Raw genomic sequence first — 15,458 nt, 5'->3', positions numbered from 1 at the left:
TCTTTTATTGAAGAATATGCTACATGTGAAGTACCCAAAAGTACACAAGATAAGGACTTAAGACAACAAGTCTTGACATCGACACTGAGAGATTCATATATTTGACTTTACCTGACTGTGAATCAGTGTCTTTTAACAATCTAATTAGAGGAGCAAGTCAAAACATGGAGTGTAGGCAATGTAAATCAGAAATGTCATCAACATTATTTATACAAAGATATGGACAGTATGTTATTTTAATGCTGCAACGTTGTAGAACTGATGGAACAAAATTGAAAACTTTAATTAAAAATGTTGTAGCTGGTCAAAGTTGAATATCAGGGAGAACTTTTATAGCTGTTGCTATTATTTTTCATGATGGACCTTCTACCACATCTGGACATTACATTGTTTATTTAAAATGTCTGAAAGGTTGGATACAGTGTAATGATACTCAATTAGTTTTTAAGCAACGTTTGCCCAAAGAGTTACCAAATTCTTACCTAATATTTTTAAAGACAACATTTTAAGATCAAGATTTGCTCTTTAGGATTAGTGCTATTAAGGTTGATTAGTCTGGTGTTGTAGAGTATTTTGTAAGTGAGAGTGAGGAGCTTAAAGGTGATCCTTTTGTTGATATTGAGGCAGTGTAGGTGTATCAGGTGGTGGGTGATGTGGGTGCAGCCGGGGACATTGATGATCAGTCAGGTAGTGGTCTTTTGGATTTGTTGTAGTTGTTGTAGGTGTTTGGCTAGAACTCATGTGTAGAGTGTTTTACCACAGTGTAGTCTACTGCTGATGAGGGCCTGTGTCATTGTTCTTTTTTGGTTAGGATCCACTTGTAAATGTTGCGGAGCATGTGGAGGGTGTTATAGCAGTACGTGGACACGGTGTAGACTTGCTTACACATGGAGAGGGAGCAGTTGAGGTTGAATCCTATGTTGTTCACATGGTTAGTAGGTGTTGGTACTCTTCACACTGTAGTCTCACATAACATCTTAGTGAACCGGTTGGCTGCCGCAGGAGTAGGAGGGCAGGTCTTGGCATGGCTCAGGAATTTCCTCAGCAATAGATGCCAAGTCACAGTGTTGGGTCAATACCAGTCTGAAGCTAAGGTCGTCAGTTCCGGGGTCCCTCAGGGATCGAGTCTAAGTCCTGTACTTTTTAATCTATACATGGTACCCCTAGTGAAACTGATCATGTCATTTCAGATCAGCACAATTTCATACGCTGACGACACCCAGCTCATTCTGGTGTTGGACAGGGAACGGCCTGGTGCCGAGGATGACCTTAAGGAGTGTCTAGCAGCAACATTTAAATGGATGACTGACAATCATTTAAAATGTAATGCTGGAAAGACAGAAATCTTGCCATTCGGGAATCATAATCTGTTTTCCCCAAAATTGTGTTGGCCTGCTGATGCAGAAGCTCCCCCCAACACTATAACATCTGCTCGTAACTTGGGTATCAAGTTCGACGATCAACTGTCTTTCAAACATCAAGCGGTGGCCGTAGCCGGGACGTGCTTCCAGATTATAAAGGCTTTGAGGACGTTTTTTGATCTTCTCCCGTTGTCGGCCAGGAAAACAGTCGCAGTGGCCCTAATAAATTCCAGGTTTCATTATTGTAATGGTTTATTTGCTGGAGCAAACAAAGCCGTTCTCCATAGGTTACAAATGGTCCAACATGCAGCGGCCCGCCTTGTATTACGTAGGCCCCGTAGGTCTTCAGCTTCAGCAGCACTCAATGCACTCCACTGGCTACCAATAGGTAAAAGGATTCTTTTTAAAGAGATTCTTATAATTACCTTCAGGGCATTTCATCAGCAAGGGCCTAAATACCTGTGTAATGGGTTCAAAAGATATCACCCGACACGCTGTTTGAGATCCGCCAGTCTGAATCTGCTCACAATCCCTCGATTCAAGCTGGTAACAAAAGGTGGCAAATCCCTTTTTGTACTGGGCGCCAAGGCCTGGAATAAGCTCCCGCCCTCCTTACGATCATTGTCCCAAGAAACGCATTTCAGGAAAGCATTAAAAACCTGGGTCTTCTCTCTATCTGATGTTGCCTCTAGGGTGCTGGTGTAATGTGTAGTGCATGAGTGCAAGTTATCTCTTTTCCCTCCAACCCCTTCATCTGGGCTGGGTGAGCGCCAAGATACTCCTTGGAGTGATAGGAGTGCTATAAAAGTGTCCCTTACATACATACATACATACAGTCAGGTAGCAGGAGTTGTCGGAGGCTGATGGAGTGGGTCTGAGGATGGGTACCTTCATCTTCTGCCAGTTTGTGTTTACAGTGCTGCTCTTTATGTAGTTGGTGACATCGTTCATTGTGTGGTGGAGGTTCCTTTTGGTGGTATGTGGCTTCTTGGTGATGAAGAGGATCAGCTGGGTGTTCTTTATGTAATAGATGTTGTTGAAGTTGTGATTCCTGGGAGACCCGTAAATGATGTCGGTGGTTTTGGAACAGAAGGCTGGGAGGCGAATGTTCAGGATTACTATTGAACAACTTCCAAACAAAGGACTTGATGCATACTATTTGGCCGTAAGGAAAAGTGTGCAAAACCATTAAGGACTTTTTGCTGTGTATTTTCTCAGCATCTACTTGTAAGTAACATTATTTACAGTGTAAGAAAATTATTCAGAATATATTGTTATTTTATGATTGCTTGAGATATCTTATATTTACGTAAGAAATTTATTTTAGAAAAAAACATTTAAGATATGTTTTATTTCTATTTTTAATATTGTTATTGACAATGTTGACTGGTTTTTTTTTTTAAGATATCCTTATGGATTGTCTTTTTTTAGCCCGCTGTTATGGGATGAGTACCATTGAACTCACTGTTTGTAGTGAAATTCAATATATTCTGAGAACAGCAAAAAAGGCAAATGAAATGTTTTACAAATTATTTTGTGTTGTAAAATATATCTAGTAACTGTGTTTTTTTGTATCTTCCACAGATGACAATTTTACAATATATACTTTTTTATTATTTATTATGCTTAACGTATGTCCAAATAACTGACTAAGCCGCGGCCCGTGGAGGGAGTTGTGGTGAGGTAGGCAAATGGGGCGGGCGGGGTGGGGGTTATAAACAGCAGAATCTGGATGATTGCGGGTAAGTAAACAATTAAAATAATAAAATGAATTTCGTATCCTGCGCCCCGCATCGCAAAATGCGATGCAGAACGAAGTCGCATATTATCAACAAAAGGTGATACATTATCGCCGCTTTTATCGGAAGCAAAAATTCTGATAAAACGGCAATAATGGGCTTGATAATAGGGCCTTGGAAATTCCCATAGCAGCCCAGGTTCTGGTGTTAACTTGGGCTGTTATGGGAATTCACAACGGCCTATTATCAAGCCCTGTATCGCCACTCTATTGGCAGTTTTCCTGCCGATAAAACCGGCGATAATCTTAATAATGTCTTTCTGTTGACAAACACGTGTTGCAATGCCTGTGACTTACGTCCTTCAAATTAGTTTTTAGGTGTACGTGTGACCAAGTCTGATAACATCAGGGTTTAAGGACAAACACCGTGGTGTCTGTGCCTCGAAATCTCGTCGATCACAAAGAAAATAGGAGGACGATAAAATAGAAGTAACAGATGTAATAAAAACAGTGAAAAACTACTAAAATGGCGGTGGACGGAGTACGTGATCAACGTTTGGCGTCTCGGCACTACGTTCCAAATAAATGTAGATAAAATAAGATTATTAATATATTACAAAAGTAAAGTAGCGGATGACACACACGACCAGGGAAAACAAAGCGCCAAATGTAATACCTGAAATAAAGAAAGCTTTGTTTATTGAACTTGAAGAAAAAGAAAAAAACATGGGCTTCGAAACGAGGCTGCGCATGCGTAGAGAGTACAATTACTACACAAAAAAAGGAAAGTTTTACGGACTATCATAGAAATGAAGGGGCATAGTATCAACAAAAGGCGATACATTACCACCGCTTTTATAGCCAGTAACTGCCGATAAACCGGCGATAATGGGCTTCATAATAGGCCCTTGTTATTTCCCATAGAAGCCTATGTTAACACGAGAACATGGGCTTCTATGAGAATTAACAAATGCGTATTATCAAGACCATTTTCGCCGTTTCATCGCCACTTTCATGCCCATAAAACAACGATAATTTTAACACCGATCCTTGATAATACGACCGTCAGTGCCATATCACTAAAGGGCGATAAATTATCACCGCTTTTATCAGCAGAAAAATGCCGCTAAAGCACCGATAATGGGCTTGATAATAGGCCCTTGTAAATTCCCATAGCAGCCCAGGTTCTAGTGTCAACATGAGCTTCTATGGCGATTCACAAGGATATATTATCAAGCCCATTATCGCCGCTTTATAGACAGTTTCATGCCGATAAAAACAGCGATAATGTATCGCATTTTCTTGAGAATATGGCCCATTCCTCTTTTTTTTGACCAGTAAACTTAGCTGCATATCATCAACCACCGGTGTTAAAATTATCGCCATTTTATTGTCAAGAAACTGCCAATAAAACGGCGATAATGAGCTTCATAATACGGCCTTGTTATTTCCCATAGAAGCCCATGTTAACACCAGAACATAGGCTTCTATGGGAATTTACAAAGACATATTATCAAGCCCACCCTCCCAACAATAATAAAAAACTCCAGACAATGCAGGTACCCGGAGCTGGAAGGTCATTTTACTTATCACTGCCCCAGAAAGGTGGCGTTCCCCGCGACATGTACCGGGAGAGAGAGAGAGAGAGAGCTCAAAACATTTTTTTTTTTTTAACAAAAAGACACCAGGGATGCCGCTCACCAAGAATGCGTGGAGTAGGATCGTAAACCCCCCCACATACTTCAAAATAAAACCAGAGGAGTGCCCTTCCCCAGTGCTCGCTGCACCTTACAAGCCCCCATTATGCAGAAAAATTGCCCCCGTAATTTGCCCCCCCCGGAACCTAATGAATAAAACAGACTTCTAGTTTTTTTTCACCTTTTCCACCACGTACAAGTACTGCACGAGTACCCCGCCATTTCTTATTTAAAAAAAAATTAAATTGAGCCTAAAGATTCATGTACCACCCCCTGACCAAGACTATAGGCTCAGAATGTTTCTACCCTGCCCCCTTTCCTTATTTCTCAACTTTGTTTTACTGTTTTCTTGTGACTCCGCTCTCCCGACAAACAACATGGCTGCCAACACTTCCTGGTTTGGAGTATTGACAGCCAATCAGCATGCAGCTCCTGCTCGTAATTGTAGGTATTTACATACGTTTACGCCGCGATTTTTCTTTAAAAAAATAAAATAAAAATTAGAATCTAAACATCCATGTACAACCCCCTAAGCAAGCCTAGAGGGTCAGAATATCTCTACCCTACCCCCTTCCCTTATTTCTCAACTTTGTTTTACTGTTTCCTTGTGACTCGGTTCTAGCGAGGCACAAGATGGCCGCCAACACTTCCTGGTTTCGAGTGTTGACAGACAGTTCACAGCCAATCAGCATGCAGCTCCTGCCAGTAATTGAACAGATTTCAGTACGCGTACTGAACTCAGACTCTGGATATCGCTATGATTTTACTTGCAATTTTCTCAGAAACTACAGAACGGATTTACACTATTTAACAAAAAGCACCTCTGCGAACAGAACTCTACCTCTCTGCCAAATTTTGTGTAATTCCGTTCAGCCGTTCGGGCTGTAGCCCTGGCTAAAGGTCCCTATGGAAAATTGCATGGGGAAAACACATTTTGCGACCCCACTTTTTTCTCAGCCCTCACTTAACCAATCACCCCCAATCTTTCAGGGAAGGAGCGTAACCGAGCAGGCAATTTTCGTGGAGAAATTCAGGAAGATTTGTCCACCGACGCCAAAGTTATTCCAAATAGAATGTTGTGGATTTCCTATGGAAACTAGGTCCTAACTATAACTGCCTACTCGCAACCGGAGTAGAATATATATATATATATATATATTCACTGAAAAAACCATAGGTTATAGACCATATATAGTTAGGAATTAGCATTTAAAAAACCTTATTTTACTCACACAAAACCATTGAAATTCCATATATAGTTAGTTGCACTAACTATATATCGCGCACCCGCAATCCACTGCTGATGATGTCACATATTACATCATTCATGACATGGTCAGTGACATCACTGATGACATCACTGATGACATCTCAAATGACATCACTGATAACAACATCCAGTGATTTTTTGTTTCTGTAAAGTTTAAATATGTCTTAAATATTGAAGAATGAGTGGATGTATAAGTGTCTGGACGAAAGATTTAGTAGGTGCATGACTGACTGTATGAGTGAGTGATTAAATGTGTCTCACTGAGTGCACGGGTTAGTGACTAAACTGTCTTAATTTGTGCATCATTATGTTTGTTGTTCTGTAAACTGCTGCATGTGTTGATCAGTAGCTATATGAGTAAGTATATGGGTTATTGATTGGTTGCTCAAGTATTTGTATGGGAGACTGAGTGTGTGTGTGGGTGCCTGGGAGGTGTATGACTCTGTGCATAGATGTGTGAGCAGTTGATTCACTAGATGTATAGGTTCAAAAGTGCATGTGGAAACAGCTGTATGGGTGGTTGACTGTGTGCATGAGTGCATTGGTGAGTGAATGGATATCTCAGTGCTACATGTCAAAGTAAGTACATATGTAAAACACAGTACATGTGAGAGTTGGCATATATAAATAACTGTGCATGAGAGCCACTGAATGTGTGAGTAGCTGTATGGATCATTGTGAACTTGTATCAGGGATTGTATAAGAGAGTAAATATGTGTTAGTATATGCTTGAATAAGTAAGGTGTGTATAACTGTATAGTTGAGGAAATGGAGGTGAGATTGTTTCTTTGCATGACTGACTAGGTGTGTGAGTAACTCCATGGATGAGTGACAGTGTGTGAGTTTCTGTATACACTGAGTGTATCTAAGGTTATATTAGAGTCTGAAGAGGTTTATCGTATTAGCACAAGAATAATGTCAAATGAGATGTCATCAGTGATGTCATCAGTGATGTCATTTGAGATGTCATCAGTGATGTCATCAGTGATGTCACTGACCATGTCATGAATGATGTAATATGTGACATCATCAGCAGTGGATTGCGGGTGCGCGATATATAGTTAGTGCAACTAACTATATATGGAATTTCAATGGTTTTGTGTGAGTAAAATAAGGTTTTTTAAATGCTAATTCCTAACTATATCTGGTCTATAACCTATGGTTTTTTCAGTGAATTTTCAAGGTTTTGTAAATGCTAATTCCTAACTATATATAATCTATAACCTATGGTTTTTTCAGTGAATTTCAATGGTTTTTTAATAGCAAATATCTGTAGCTGTAAAATGTATTCTTCTTTAAATCCCAAAATATATTTTATATGTTTATTAATAATTTTTTTTTTTTAATTTTTTTTTCTTCGTTCCCGCTTCGCAAATCGGGAAGCTTCCCGTTAGCTGACCTTGATGCCGCGAAATAGACCGCGAGCCGGTAAACGTTTCTTTACCGCAACTGCCGCGTTAGAAAACAACATCGTGACGCCTCCCGTCCGCATGACGTTTCGCGTTCTCGCGTGATACGTCATATGGCGTACTACGTTAGCGAACTGGTACACTTACCGAGTCGCAAAGCACAGGTTTCTGGAAGCAAACCGGGAGGCCCTGCAAAGCGTGTAACGTAAACACAGCAGGTCATGTGACTTGGTAATAACACTTTTCATTGGTTCATTTCACTTTTGGTTTCCTAATGATGTAAGACTAGGTCATATAATCTAAAATGAACACTTTTCATTGGTTGAGAACTATTGTTTTTCCCAAATGATGAAAATCCCTCTTTCTTTCCTCACTCTGACTTTCATCATTGTGAGAGAAAGACCCTTTGTTACCAGTGAGCAATGGCTTCTTTAGTAGCTTCAGCTGGTGCTTCCCCACCACCTCCACCACATCCAAGGAAGAGTGGACCGATGTGTGAATGTGTTCACTGTATGCAACAACTTTGACACTTACAGAAGCCTCACCTTCTCCATGCCTCCTACACAGTTCTACATGTACATCATAAATGCAAACAGAACAGAATTAATTATACATGTTAAATGGTTTATTTTTGCTGTTTTCAGAATGTATCAAATTTCACTAAAAACAGTGACTTGAAGGTATTCATCATATAACAGCGGGGAAAAAAAACACAATCAAAATGATTGTGTTTAAAAAACCCATACAACATAACAAAGCAGAATTCAGAACTCCTTAAAGTTAACTTACTTTCCATGACGGCCAAGGATGTCCTATGAACAGCTTACACTCTGTTGTGCTGTTATTACTTTCAACCCGCCACTTTCTGAAAGAAAACCTCCATCGTTTTCAAAAACATGTTACATACAATAAATGACTTCTTGCTCTCTACCACAAGTTTCCACAAGGCCAAATCTTCTTAGACCCATTTATAACTCTTGGATTTCTTGTAAGCCAATCCCGTCTTTTCGCATTTCCGCAACTTTCAGAATTAAAATGTTGAAGATCATTTACACAATCCTGGACTAGTAATATCTTCCCCTTCTTGCTCAATCATGTTCTACATTTCCTATCACACTGATACTGCTTACTATGAAGCAGACTTACACTACCTTTATGACTAGTACAATTATTTAATTCTCTACATCACTTTTAATCACAAAGCAATGTAAAACAGTAGACAGCATTGCAGACTTACATTCCCTCTACTCCATGTTTTGATTGGCTGCTTCAATTAGCTTATAAAAAGAAATAGTTTTTCTGAACTCATTCAAAGTGCACGTATTTCTCCATGACGTCCAGTGTTATGGTAAGAAGTTATGTCTCTGTACTACACTTATCCTCAAGGCCAAATAGTGTAGGAGCCATGAGAACTTCTTGAAATTCCTCAGAGCACATCCCGAGATTCTTTCCCTAAAATTTTGGTTTTAAAAACACCAGGTAAGAGTTTTTAAGGTCATATGGCAATTTTTTTTTGAAAATTAAAACAGAATCATTGCAGAATGACCAGCCATATCTACACTTTAAATAAGCTGTATAATGTCCTGATGTTATTGAAGGACCATCATGATATATAATTGCTACAGTTACAAAAGTCCTTCCTGATATTGACAACTGTGAAGCCACAAAATTTTTAATTAAAGTTGTCAATTTTGTTCCATCAGGCCTACATCGTTGGAACATTAAAATGACATACTGGCCATATGTTCGTATAAATAATGTGGACATCATTTCAGATTTACATTGGCTACACTCCATGTTGTGATCAGCTGCTTTTACTAGCTTATTAAAAGAGACTGATTTACTGTCTGGCAAAGTTAAATATATAAATCTTTCTGAGTCTACACTAGTAGTACTTGATACCCTACAGTTCTCGCAGTCATGCTGCCATTGATAAGAAAGCCCAAACAGGTGATCTACATCTACACCTTCATCATGCAATACATCAAGCATATACATTAAAAACTCCTGACAATCTTGCTGACTATTTTGAGAGAATTGTGTTTGGCCTGAACATCTGTCTAACAGATTTCGAATTTCAGACACACTTTCTATGTTTGTTCTATCAATGCTACATTTCTCTAACACAGAATTTAACAAACTGCAAAATCTTTGATCAGAATTGACCACAATCTCTTCTTTTACATTTTCTAGAGAAAACAAAACATTAACCACTACATTAGCATAGCAGTTGACACCAGAACTGTTTTCAAATTGAAAACCAACAACATCTTCAACAGAATCCTTTTTGTTTCTGCTTATAATTTCAGGTTCATCGACTTTTCGTCTTTTTGCTACAACCTCCCCAGTATTGGTCACATTTCTTCATTTCCGGCCTACCACACGTTTCTCAAACAAAGGATACTGAGGCAAATGTGGCGCATACTCTCTTCTCAACCTATTGTATTCCTTAACACAATCTAGATCCGCACAAATGTTTGTGACATCACACTCAATCAAGTACAATCCCGATAAAGTCCTAACTCGTGACAATGCCACATATGCCATACCCTCCTTGAACACAGAACTGCCAATATTCACCAATGCACAGTCTACACTTAAACCTTGCGATTTATGGATTGTCACCGCATATGCCAAGCAAACAGGAAACTGCTTACGACGAACATATAAGTCTTTTACAAGCAAAAATCTAGCAGAACAACGAGCAATTAGCTGTACTTCCTCAATGCCATCAAATTTAATTTTTAAAAATTCAATTCCATCTCTATTTCTGTATTTCACAAAATCAACAACATTACCCATTGATCCATTTACCAGACCTCTTTCAACATGTAAATTCCTTCTTAAAATTATACGGCAGTTCAAGCACACATTCAGAGTCTTTTCAAAACCCGCAGTTTTAGATATACTCTTCTCTAATGAATCCAATTTTGTTTTCAGATTCTCAGACAAAATAATTGTTGATCCCATATGCTCTACTCTGTCAATAGCTTCCAGTTTCACAATCTCTTGCTTTTCTAAATGCAACATTTTGTTGTTGAATTTGGCACATTCTGCAAGAGTTGGCATCAAACATATTCCAGATTTTTTCTCAGTAACTTTCTGAAAAATATTCTCAGGCACAACATCTTCGTCTGGATATAAATTTGTCAGTAATCGTGCATGTAAAGCTTCTTTCCCATGCTCGGTCACTTTTCCAATTCTAACATCTTGTAGAATAGTCTTGTAAACTTCATCCTTTGCCTGACGCATATTTTCATGCAGTTCAGCATAATTGAAGTTTAACCATATATTGACGTTGCCAATGCTCCCTAAGCACTTCCTGGTATCTTCATGCGTGAGCATTTTGAACACAGGTTGCCCTTTCACTGGTGTCAGCTGCAGAAGATCTCCGAAAACAATGATGTGTTTGCCACCAAATAACACATCATACTCTGTTTTGAGAACTTCTTGCATTCTCAAATGCACAAAGGCAAGCATGACATTGGAAACCATGCTTACTTCATCAATGATAAGAAGTTTCATTTTCCTCAAGACTCTTGAAACTTCAAAACAAGCATCTCCAGATAGCTTGTGATATTCTAATTTGTTGTCATGCTCCACTGGCAGCATCAGTAAACGATGTAAAGTAATCCCTTTAATGTTATGTGCTGCCAGTCCAGTTGGAGCGGTGACAACACAAGACAGCGATGACTCTGTCCTTTCCTGCAAATAACACGAAATTGCTTTAATAAGGAAACTTTTTCCAGTTCCCGCTTCTCCACTCACGTACAGTCGGACAGGCTTCAACGACGTACATGAGCACTCTTTCTTGTCATGACGTAATCCATGATCAATTTGCATGGTAAGTTCGTCATATATTTTCCTCTGCTCAACGTTGAGTTGTCTTTCCAACTCTTCTAAGTTAACCGCATCCTCCTGAGCATGTGCCATGGCTCTTTCCACTTCATTCATAGCAGTGGCAGCTTCATTTTCGATAAGAGGTCCTCCTAGTGGATCCTGACTCAATGAAGCAGAACTCTGACTGTCCTGAGAACTGTCTCTGGCAATCTCGGCTGCAATCGTTGCTTCCTGCTCAATTTCCACATTCAACATTTCTACATATTTAGGAAAAGCAGGACATTCTATGGTCTCCTTGGCAGCATTGAATGAGTCTTCGTAACAAAGGAAATCTCCAAGCAGTTCCTCTTCTGCCCGCCAAGGCTTAAAAAGTTGCAAAAGTGCTAAATAGAAAAACTCCTTTTTTTCAGGAGATTCGCCACTCAATTTTCGATGGTTTATCAAGTGGCATTTTCTTTGCTTGACCAGACATCCCTCACTTCCTATTACAGCATACACTCCTTTCTCAGTATCTTCTTTGATGTTCCTCTTGAATATGTAATTTTGCAGAACCTCATACAGACAAACATTCTCGAGATGACTGCTTCGATTTGGATAATATGTATCCAACATGTTGCTCTTCAAAATGTCGGTACTGTTTGGCTCCTTTTCCGCCAAATACTCAATTTCCCGCACAGGTTTCAGAACTCGATTACGCGTTGCAGCAAGACCAACACTCGCCCAAACGATACTCCTGGACTTGGCATAGAGACTTGCTGAAGACAACCGGTCAGAACATTCGTAAGCTCCGATTTCTCGATGCGACAACATCTTCAGACTGAAACTGTACAACTTCTTGCTGAGGCTCTTTTCATGGGAAATGTCCTCCCACATATCCTTCAATTCTGTCTTCTCTTTTTTGGTGATGTAAGATGTCACATACCGAGCCACAGCCATACAGTTATCAGCCACAAACTGTATATCCATGTTAGCATTCCACATGGACAAAATCACCGGGTTGTAGTCGTTGATGTACTTAGACTCTTCGTTCCTCTTCAAATTGTATGTGTTTTTAGGTGATTTCTTCATCACATTATGTCGCAGCGAAGACATCAAACTGTTCACTCTTCCTTTAGAAATCACCGGTCGTGGAAAGCCGAAACGACATTTGGTGTAGAACTTGTCTTTGTTCCGGAATTTACGACGACAGTACTTTCCACATCGATGGCTTTGGAAACGTAGAACTTTTTCTCTTAGGCTTTTTTTCTCCTTTGCGTTTGGAACAGCACACGTAGAATACTGTTCTATGAAACTCATCACTGAGTCTTCTGCATCCGTTCCAAATTTAGGTGCATCCTTGATCCACAGCAACATATGTATATGAGGAGCACCTCTTGCTTGGTACTCCTTCCTCCAGGAGAAATCCAACACCTCTCCAAGAGGTGGATTCTTCTTATTCATGATGAAAGACATCATACCTTCAAATCTATGATTGAAGTACCTACATACATTGACTGGATCCAAAGAGCACAGTTCTCCGGGTGTCTTGAATTCGATGTTTTCTACGTTAGCATTTGCCTCTCGTAGAAATTCAAGTAAGTCTTCCCAGCCATACTCAGCACAGCTCAAAGTGAGGAACCATGTGGGAGTTCCTAAGTTCCTCAGCATACATTTTAAATCACCATGACGACGGTACCAGTACTCATTAGTACCACGCTGACACGCCATGAGATTAATCAGGTGAGAATCCAAAATACTGTCTTGGACATTGACTTTATCCATAAAGTCACTTGCCGAGATGTTTTGCATGTGTATACCACTTTTCAAGATGTGGTTCACTGCATATGACAGTCCAGACAGATCGCTTTCAAACAGGAGATGAAACAAATAAGGAATGCATTGTCGAAACCTAGGATCTCCTGCATACAATCGCAAAGTCCGGTATTCAGAAGCAGGAATTTGATGAGGTCGCTCATCATATCTTCCTCCCTGACCTGTTGGAAAAAGCTGTGGGAAACACCGAGCTTCCAAACTTTCCTCCCAAACACTAATGGGACTCCCTTTCGCTTGTTTCATTTGAAACAACTCAATAGCATTCCCCATGACATCCTTGGAATGCAAAGGATGAACACTATAATGTTCATATATTTCTTCACTAGTACAGGGTTCTACTTTCTCAATTTGACCAGCACACAAATCGCTATCCTCTTCCTCACTTACTTCCTCTTCTGCAACATATACATTTTTATAGTATTTATTATATTTTTTCAAATACAATGTTGCCCTTTTGACTTTCCTAACATCTACTAAATCTTGCCATATTTTCTTATTCTTTGTCGGAACCCCATTAACTAAGATAACAAGAGGTTCCTCTTCCACTTTTTCTACTCCAATTGTGTTAATGTTTTTCTTCAAATCTAGAGGCAAATAAACAACTCTTCCCTTTAATCCTCTCTGTAAATCTGATGGAGGCAATTTCCCAGTCTTTGGCTCCATTCTTACAATAGCCTGAAAGGGATGGATACTTTGAATCAAAATAGATTCATAAGTATTTAAATCCTTCAATTCAGAAGGAATCTCAACCAATTCCAGATTATTATGAACTGCTCTAGCAGGCATCTGGTTTTGATTTAATTTGTTACAACAATAAGTACACACACGTTGATCCAATCCCAAATCAAAACAATTTTCTACCATCAAGTATGTTGTAAAATCCTTCCATTCACTATTATTTTCCCTTTCACTTTTTCCATATAAATCCACTAACTTAGTCTGATTCTTATAATAAGTGCGTCGACAACACACACAAGTGAAATTTGGCCTCTCACTTGATTTCACCTCAAACGTCGCAATTTCCCTCTGGAAATTATCTGTACTGGAAACCTGTACACTATCTTCCACATTACTCTCTTCTTCTTGGTCAATTTCAACATTCTCCTCTTTACTTCCAAAGTAACAAAACTCAATTTCTTCACATATATTCTTCACATCTATTTCAGAACCATGCAAAAGAGCAGCGCATATTTGTTTAAGCATAATTGCTGGACTCTTAGCATAATACAACATTCTAACTAATTTCCTCACTTTATTATGATGCACTGCTAGCATCCTGAAATGATGAAAAACACTCTGGCATACTCTCCTGGAAAGACAAGCCAGTGAATGGCCATGCAAACCTATCACTTCTCTCACTCTGCAAGGATCTAATTCTTGCAACAACTTCATTTTCTGCTTCAAACTTTTCTTATTAAATGACCGTATAAAATCACAAAGCAAATTGATGGAATCCTGTCGTACACTGCAAATACTACTACTCTTCCAGGTGTACACAGGACCCTTAGGACGTCTCCCTAAAACCTCATTACCTAACACCTCTTCTATCTCTGTTCTCACAACTTTTTCTTTTTCAACTGGACAACCATCTTTCACTTCATAAGCTCGACCACTGGTGTCAACTGCATGCACCAAATCATTATCCTGGAAATAACTCTCCTCATTAAAAAATGCCTCAGAGCTTGAACTATGCATCCATTCTCCAGAAAAAACTTCACAAAAATTACTACGATTAACTATTCTCTTCCATCTACTATTTCTTTTGAAATCATAAATTACCTTGTTTAGCTTCCTAATTCTATTGATTGTCAAAATAAATAACTTACGTTTAATTTCAAATGCCTGATCAATAACTTTCTCAACTATTTTTTTTCTCTTATGAAAAACCACTTTCTGATGACCTTTCTTAATATTTTTTAACAAATTCCCAATTATCCTGTTGCGGAACATTCGTTTACGAATATCCCTAAACTGTTGTTTCCTTCTACTTTCATGCATAGAGTTATCTCTTACTCTAGCAGTAACATTTCTCATTGGCCTTTCCTTACCATTTGAATTGTTTCTCCTTTTCTGGACTGAAACATTTTCTGTAGTAATATTTTTATTACTACACATATTTCTTATGACTGTTTTTGGACTCTTACCCGGTGCTTTCTTGGTGACTTGACAAATCTTTTTGTTAGAGGACTGCTGCATTATTCCATGGTCCTGCTGTCTTTGACGTTTTGCAGCCTTTCTTACTCTTTCTTTGCTAGGCTTCCTAAAGTCTTGAAATAATCTGCAGTTGAATCTGTGGTAAAATATAATAAAAAATGTTATTAACCACTATTA

This window comes from Lissotriton helveticus, chromosome 2_1, assembly GCF_964261635.1.
Source record: "Lissotriton helveticus chromosome 2_1, aLisHel1.1, whole genome shotgun sequence".
NCBI classification, from domain to species: domain Eukaryota; kingdom Metazoa; phylum Chordata; class Amphibia; order Caudata; family Salamandridae; genus Lissotriton; species Lissotriton helveticus.
This window is presented reverse-complemented; position numbering follows the sequence as displayed.